This window comes from Solanum tuberosum, unplaced genomic scaffold, assembly GCF_000226075.1.
Source record: "Solanum tuberosum cultivar DM 1-3 516 R44 unplaced genomic scaffold, SolTub_3.0 scf00315, whole genome shotgun sequence".
NCBI classification, from domain to species: Eukaryota; Viridiplantae; Streptophyta; class Magnoliopsida; order Solanales; family Solanaceae; genus Solanum; species Solanum tuberosum.
Genome location: NW_006239239.1, coordinates 231,730 through 239,552, shown reverse-complemented (window position 1 = coordinate 239,552; position 7,823 = coordinate 231,730).

Genomic DNA, 7,823 nt, shown 5'->3' with positions numbered 1-7,823 from the left:
CCTGCATTTCTAGAACGGATACAGGGTGATATATGTGGACCTATTCACCCTGCATGTGGACCATTTAAATATTATATGGTCTTGATAGATGCATCTACAAGATGGTCTCATGTGTGCTTATTATCAACTCGCAATATGGCTTTTGCGAGGTTGTTGGCTCAAATAATAAGGTTAAAAGCACAATTTCCAGATTATGCAATAAAAACAATTCGTCTTGATAATGCTGGTGAGTTTACATCTCAGGCATTTAATGATTATTGTTTGTCCACTGGAATAACAGTTGAACATCCTGTTGCACATGCTTATACTCAAAATGGTTTAGCAGAGTCATTGATTAAACGTCCTCAATTGATAGTTAGACCATTGTTGATGAGAACAAAGTTGCCTGTTTCGGTTTGGGGGCATGCTATTTTGCATGCAGCGGCACTTGTGCGCATAAGGACAACCAGTTATCATGACATCTCCCCATTAGAATTGGTTTTTGGTCAGGAGCCAAATATTTTCCATCTTAGAATTTTTGGTTGTGCGGTATATGTTCCAATTGCTCCACCACAACGCACAAAAATGGGTCCCCAAAGAAGGTTGGGATATATGTTGGGTATGAATCTCGTTCTATTATAAAATATTTGAAACCTAGGACTGGAGATTTATTTACGGCAAGGTTTGCTGATTGTCATTTTTGATGAATCGGTATACCCAACATTAGGGGGAGAACAAAAGCAGTTGAGAAATGAGATAAATTGGAATTCACTTTCACTATCTCATTTAGACCCTCGAACAAATCAATGTGAGCAAGAAGTTCAAATGATAATTTATTTGCAGAATATTGCAAATCAACTGCCGGATGCATTTACTAACCTTCCACGGGTTACTAAATCATATATCCCGGCTGCTAATGCTCAAGTTCGAGTTGATGTCCCGATAGGACAAAATGTTAAGGCAAATGAGTCTGGACCACGTTTAAAACGTGGTAGACCAATTGGTTCCAAGGATAAAAATCCTCGAAAAAGGAAAGGAATAAATGATCAAGATGGTCATAATATAGAGGCAATTGTTCATGAAGAGCTCCGAGACATAATAAATGATGACACCAAAGTGGAGGTCCATGTACTTGAAAATAATGAGAATGAGGAAATTAAATTATGTCTCGACGAGAAAAAGGTGGAATAAAAATAATATTGTGGTGGATAATATTTTTGCCTATAATGTTGCAGTTGAAATAATGCAACAAGATGAGGATTTAGAACCACGATCCGTCAATGAATGTAGACAGAGAAATGATTGGTCAATATGAAAGGAAGCAATTCAAACAGAATTGGCTTCACTTGAAAAACGTGAAGTTTTTGGACCAATAGTCCGAACCCCTGAAGGTGTCAAGCCAGTTGGGTACAAGTGGATTTTTGTGCGAAAACGCATTGAAAATGGTAAAGTCGTAAGATATAAAGCACGACTTGTGGCACAAGGATTTTCGCAAAGACCTGGCATTGATTATGAGGAGACATATTCTCTTGTGATAGATACAGTTACCTTCAGGTATCTAATAAATATCACAGTTCATGAAAAACTTGAAATGCATCTAATGGACGTTGTCACGACCTATTTATATGGCTCACTAGACCACAATATTTTTATGAAAATCCCTGAAGCACTCAAAGTGCCTGAAGCATATGAAAATTCAAAAGAAAATTGTTTAATAAAGCTTCAGAAATCCTTATATGAATTGAAACAATCAGGGAGAATGTGGTATAATCGTCTTAGCAAATATTTGCTAAAAGAAGGGTATAAGAATGACCCTATTTGTCCTTGTATTTTTATACAAAGGTCAAACTATGAATTTGTAATAATATTTGTTTATGTTGATGACTTGAACATCATTGAAACTCCTACAGAGCTTTTCAAAAGACGTTTGAGTGTTTGAAGAAAGAATTTGAAATGAAAGATCTTGGAAAGACAAAATTTTGTCTTGGCCTTCAGATTGAACATTTGAAAAGTGGAATATTTATCCATCAATCAACATATACTGAAAAGGTTTTGAAGCGATTTTACATGGATAAATCACACCCATTGAGTACCCCGATGGTTGTGAGATTTCTCGATATAAATAAAGATCCATTCCGACCTCAAGAAAAGGATGAAGAGATTCTTGGTGATGAAACACCATATCTTAGTGCTATTGGGGCACTAATGTACATAGCCAACAATACCCGGCCATATATTTATTTCGCAGTAAGTTTATTGGCGAGATTCAGCTCATGTCCAACAAGAAGACATTAGAAAAGTGTTAAACATATATTCAGATATCTTCAAGGAACAATTGATATGGGATTGTTGTATTCTAATGCATCCAAGTCAGAATTGATCGGTTATGCAGATGCTGGCTATTTGTCTGATCCACATAAAGCCCGATCTCAGACAAGTTATTTATTCACATATGGAGATACATCTATATCATAGCGTTCGATGAAGCAAACAATAGTTCCTACTTCTTCAAATCGTGCAGAGATAATAGCCATTCATGAAGCCAGTCGAGAGTGTGTATGGTTAAGATCAATGACTCAACACATTTTGCAATTATGCGGTCTTTCTGTGCAAACAAAGATTCCAACAATATTGTATGAAGATAATGCTGCTTGCATAGCTCAATTAAAGGGAGGATATATCAAAGGAGACCGAACAAAGCATATTTCACCTAAGTTCTTTTTCACACATGATCTTCAACAAAATGGTGAGATAAATGTTCAACAGATTCGTTCTTGTGATAATCTTGCAGATTTATTCACTAAGGCATTGCCAAGATCAACATTTGAGAAGTTAAGATATAAGATTGGAATGCGTCGTCTCCAGGATATCAAATAAAGTTTTCATCAGGGGGAGTAAAATACGCGCTGTACTCTTTTTCCCTTAACCAAAGTTTTGTCCCATATTGGGTTTTCCTAGTAAGGTTTTTAATGAGGCAGCACTCAAGGCGTATTACAAGACATGTGTACTCTTTTTCCTTCACTAGGATTTTTTCCACTGAATTTTTCCTAGTAAGGTTTTAACGAGGCACATTATCTATGGACATCCAAGGAAGAGTGTTATAAATACATTAATGTGGATGTCATCCGTAACTCTCTTCAAAGATCATCCGTAATTCTCTTTGAAGTTCATGTATGAAATAAATGAACACTATTTAATTCATGTAACTTTGAAGAGACATTTTGTACTATAAATAGGCGATGATTATTTTATAAAAGATACAATTGAAAAGTACAGAAGAAAGAAATAAGAAAGCATTATCTCCCATATATCTTGTCTATATATTTATTGTCTGATATTATTTTATATTGCTAATATTTTACAACATATAAAGTATTTTCACATATTATTAATATTTTTTTTTAAAAAAAAATTAAAAAAATTATTATAAGGTAAGTATGACTCTAAATTAATTATATGAAATTTGATTAGAATTCTTATTAATGGGCTTACTACAACTTCTTTTACTGCTTATCTTCATTGTCATTATTTGTCACCCTCGTCTTCAACACCACTAAAGTAACATATATGCACCACTGAAGCAACTTAAGACAATTTCCAACACAAAATAATTTTGATTTTTCATTATCATTGATTATAAGAATTTGACTACCTATTTTAGACTGCTCTGACAAAAAAAAATCGTGATTTTAACATCCAACTCAATTCATATAATTAACTTGCACATGAGAAAGTAATGTGTCATTGCTTGACTTGAACTACTTGAAAGTGCTCCTCATACATATCAACTTTCGTATTTTTTTTTTTAAATAAAAAAATTATTAGTTCTTCTAATGAGACCAATGTGTAAGAATTATTATTTATTTACTATTAATTATTTCTTACTTATGGCCCAAGTTTACTTGGAATCAAAGTAATACCATAAATAATATTTAATAAGGAATAGATCTCGTTCGTACATTGGTTACTTGATGGACATACCAGATTAAGTCATAACCTCTATAAATTGGTCCTCCCTCCACCCATTAAGGTTACCACATATTCTCTACATTAATTCCATCGCTGACGGTTGTGGTAACATAAAGTTAGGGCAAGGAGGTAGAAACCAATTTATGACTAACGCTTCCGCTTTTCTTTGTGATGATGTCTTCCGCATCAGGTATGTGCCTCTAACGATCTCTATATAAGATTATCATGTTCAAGATCCTAAAAGTATTTAATATAACATGTGGTATCAGAGCCTGGATTGTTTGAACCGATAGTTTTCGTAAATTATGTAATCGCATAAAAAAATTATGTAGCGTTGTATTTATGAATTATGTGAATTACCTTACGTTATCTTCAAATTGTGTACATAACAACAAAGCAGTTCGAGTTGATAATGTATGCTAATTAACCATTTTAAATTTCTTTTTTTTTGGGGATGCTACATTGTTCGTTATTCTTGTATGTGCTTCTTTGTTGCATGCACTGGAAATTTTTATTGAATTTCTTGTGATTGGCTAGATTACATCAATACATGTTGTCAATGCAACTTGATTGGTTTTAAAGTTAAACTTGTAATAGTAATTATTGCTACAAGTTATCATATACTCTTACGTTATCTTCAAATTATAATCAAACTTGTAGCTAATTTTGTACTTGTGTTTGGACCCTTAAGTTAATCCTCCCATAATGTAATTATTATGTTTTGTTTTAAATTGTCCAGTAAATTAAAGTGGTCGTTATATTAAGCAATAAATAATATGTGTGTATTATGTTTCTATACTTTGTTAGTCACCAAAGTGGCCAAACTAGAGAAATTAACGTCTACACATATAATATTTGTGGTCACTTGACATATGTGGATTAGTACAATTCATTATTTATTGGCATATTCAGTTTTCCAAGTGAGACTGTGTCTGATTTTTTCAACTTGATGCATGTATTATGTTCTTATAGCTTGTTAGTCACCAAAGTGGCCAAACTAAAGTGTATAAAATTATTCATATGCCCAAAATTTTATGATATTATGTATGCATTTGTACTTATATAGTTTGGTAGTCACCAAAGTGGCCAAACTAGATAAATTAACGTCTACACATATCATGTTTATGATCACTTGATGCATGTATTATGTTTCTATAGTTTGTTAGTCACCAAAGTGGCCAAACTAAAGTGTATAAAATTATTCATATGCCCAAAATTTTATGATATTATGTATGCATTTGTACTTATATAGTTTGGTAGTCACCAAAGTGGCCAAACTAAAATGTATAAAATTATTCACATGCACAAAATTTTATGATATTATGTATGCATTTGTATTCATATAGCTTGTTAGTCACCAAAGTGGCCAAACTAAGTGTATAAAATTATTCATATGCCCAAAATTTTATGATATTATGTATGCATTTTGTATTCATATAGTCTTGGTTAAGTCAACCAAAAGTGGACCAAACTAGTATGGTTAAGAAAAATATGCATTCATAAACTGTCAGTTATCTATGAAGGTTAATTAAATGCCTATATATTGAAAAATAAATAGATAAATTGACTTTCACTATTGCTAGAACTTAAGAATTTACCCAAAGGTGAATCAATCATTCTACGAATAGTGAAATTATGAGGTAAATTAATCTTTTTAGTCAAACATATATTGTATATCCAAAGATGTCGTATTTGTTTGATTAAAAAATATTCAATTACCTATTAAAGATAAAATTGGCATTTAAATTATGATAGTGTGTCGTAATATCTACCTAAAGGAGAATTACGATATATTTTTATCGCTTTACTGAATTCACATTATTTTCTGATTTGTGAGCATGTATATCTATTTTGCAGTTATTCCTCTTCATTCGCATGCTTCGTCTGTTACTGTGTTCAATGGATTGAACTTCTCTGAATGGCATGAACAAGTACAGTTCCACTTAGGTGTAATGGATCTTAACTTGGCTTTGCTCAATGACAAACCTACTGCCATTACTGATAAGAGCAGTGAGGATGAGAAGTCTTTTCATAAATCATGGGAATGCTCTAACAGATTAAGCCTTATGTTCATGCGAATGACTGTTGCTAACAACATTAAGAGTACTATTCCACAAATAGAAAGTGCCATGGAATACCTGAAGTTTGTGGAAGAACGAAAGAAAGGTACATTTAGTGCTTTTGTATGTTTCGAATCAAATTTAGTAGAAGTTCCTAATAATACTTGGTGGCTTGATTCTGGTCCAACTACTCCTGTATTCACTATGTTGCAGGGATTCACTACGATCCAAACTACAAATCCAAATAAGGATTTCGTATTTATGGGAAATCGCATGAAGGCTCAAATTGAAGGCATAGGGACTTATCGATTGATCTTGGAGACTGGATATCACCTTGATCTATTACAGACTATTTATGTTCCATCAGTTTCTAGGAATTTGATTTCCCTTTCAAGACTTGATGTTTCTGGATTTGATTTTAAGTTTGGACATGGATGTTTCAATTTATATAAGAATACTATTTTTTATGGTTCTGGTGTTCTTATTGATGGTTTATATAGATTGAAACTCGATAATAATTTTTCTGAATCCCTGTTTATTATTCATCAAAATATTAGAATTAAACGTAGTTCACTAAATGAAAGTTCTGCTTATTTGTGGCATAAACGTTTGGGTCATGTATCCAAAAAACGATTAAAAAGATTAGTAAAGAATGAAATTCTTCCGAATTTGAATTTTGCTGATCTTGATATATGTTTGGATTGCATTAAAGGAAAGCAAACTAAACATACCAACAAAGGTGCCACAAGGAGCACTCAACTTCTTGAAATTATACACACTGATATTTGCGGACCCTTTTATGTTCCATCTTTTGGTGGAGAAAAATATTTTATCACCTTTATCGATGATTTTTCACGTTATGGATTTATCTATTTGTTGAAAGAAAAATAAAATAAAATCTCAAGCAGCGGACACTCTCAAAGTGTACGTTAATGAGGTTGAAAGACAATTAGATAGAAAAGTGAAAATCATTAGGTCAGATAGAGGTGGTGAATATTATGGAAAGTATAACGAATCAGGACAATGTCCAGGTCCATTTGCAAAATTCCTTAAGAATAGTGAAGTTAGTGGGAGTGTTGAACGACAAAGTGTGAAAATTAATGAGGTAAGGGTAAATATCTCATTGCCCATGAATGTACCTACTTCCACACCAATAACAAATGTTGTTCCTCTTGTTGAAGAGCACTTTAACAATATTGAACAACATTTGGATGAAACACTTCAAGAAGGAACTAACTCACAAGTATTTGACACAAATGAATCACAAACAGTGCCATTAAGAAAATCTCAAAGAGAAGGAAAATCGGCCATTTTAGATGATTATGTGATTTATTTGCAAGAGTCAGATTTTGACATTGGAATTAATAAAGATCCGGTTTCATTTTCACAGGCCATAGAAAGCACTGAGTCTGATAAATGGATTAATGCCATGAATGAAGAGTTAAAATCCATTGAATACAACAAAGTCTAGGATCTTGTTCAATTACCAGAAAGTTCTAAAAGAATCGGATGTAGATGGGTCTTCAAGACCAAACGTGATTCTGATGGTAACATTGAACGATATAAAGCCAGACTTGTTGCCAAGGGATACACTAAAAAAGGAGGCATTGATTATAAAGAGACCTTTTCACCGGTCTCAAAGAAAGACTCATTAAGAATTGTTTTGGCTTTAGTAGCTCATTATGATTTAGAGTTACATCAAATGGATGTGACAACTGCCTTTCTTAATAGAGACCTCGAGGAGGATGTTTATATGGACCAACTAGAGGGTTTTGAAATTAAAGGAAAAGATCATATGGTGTGTAAACTAAAGAG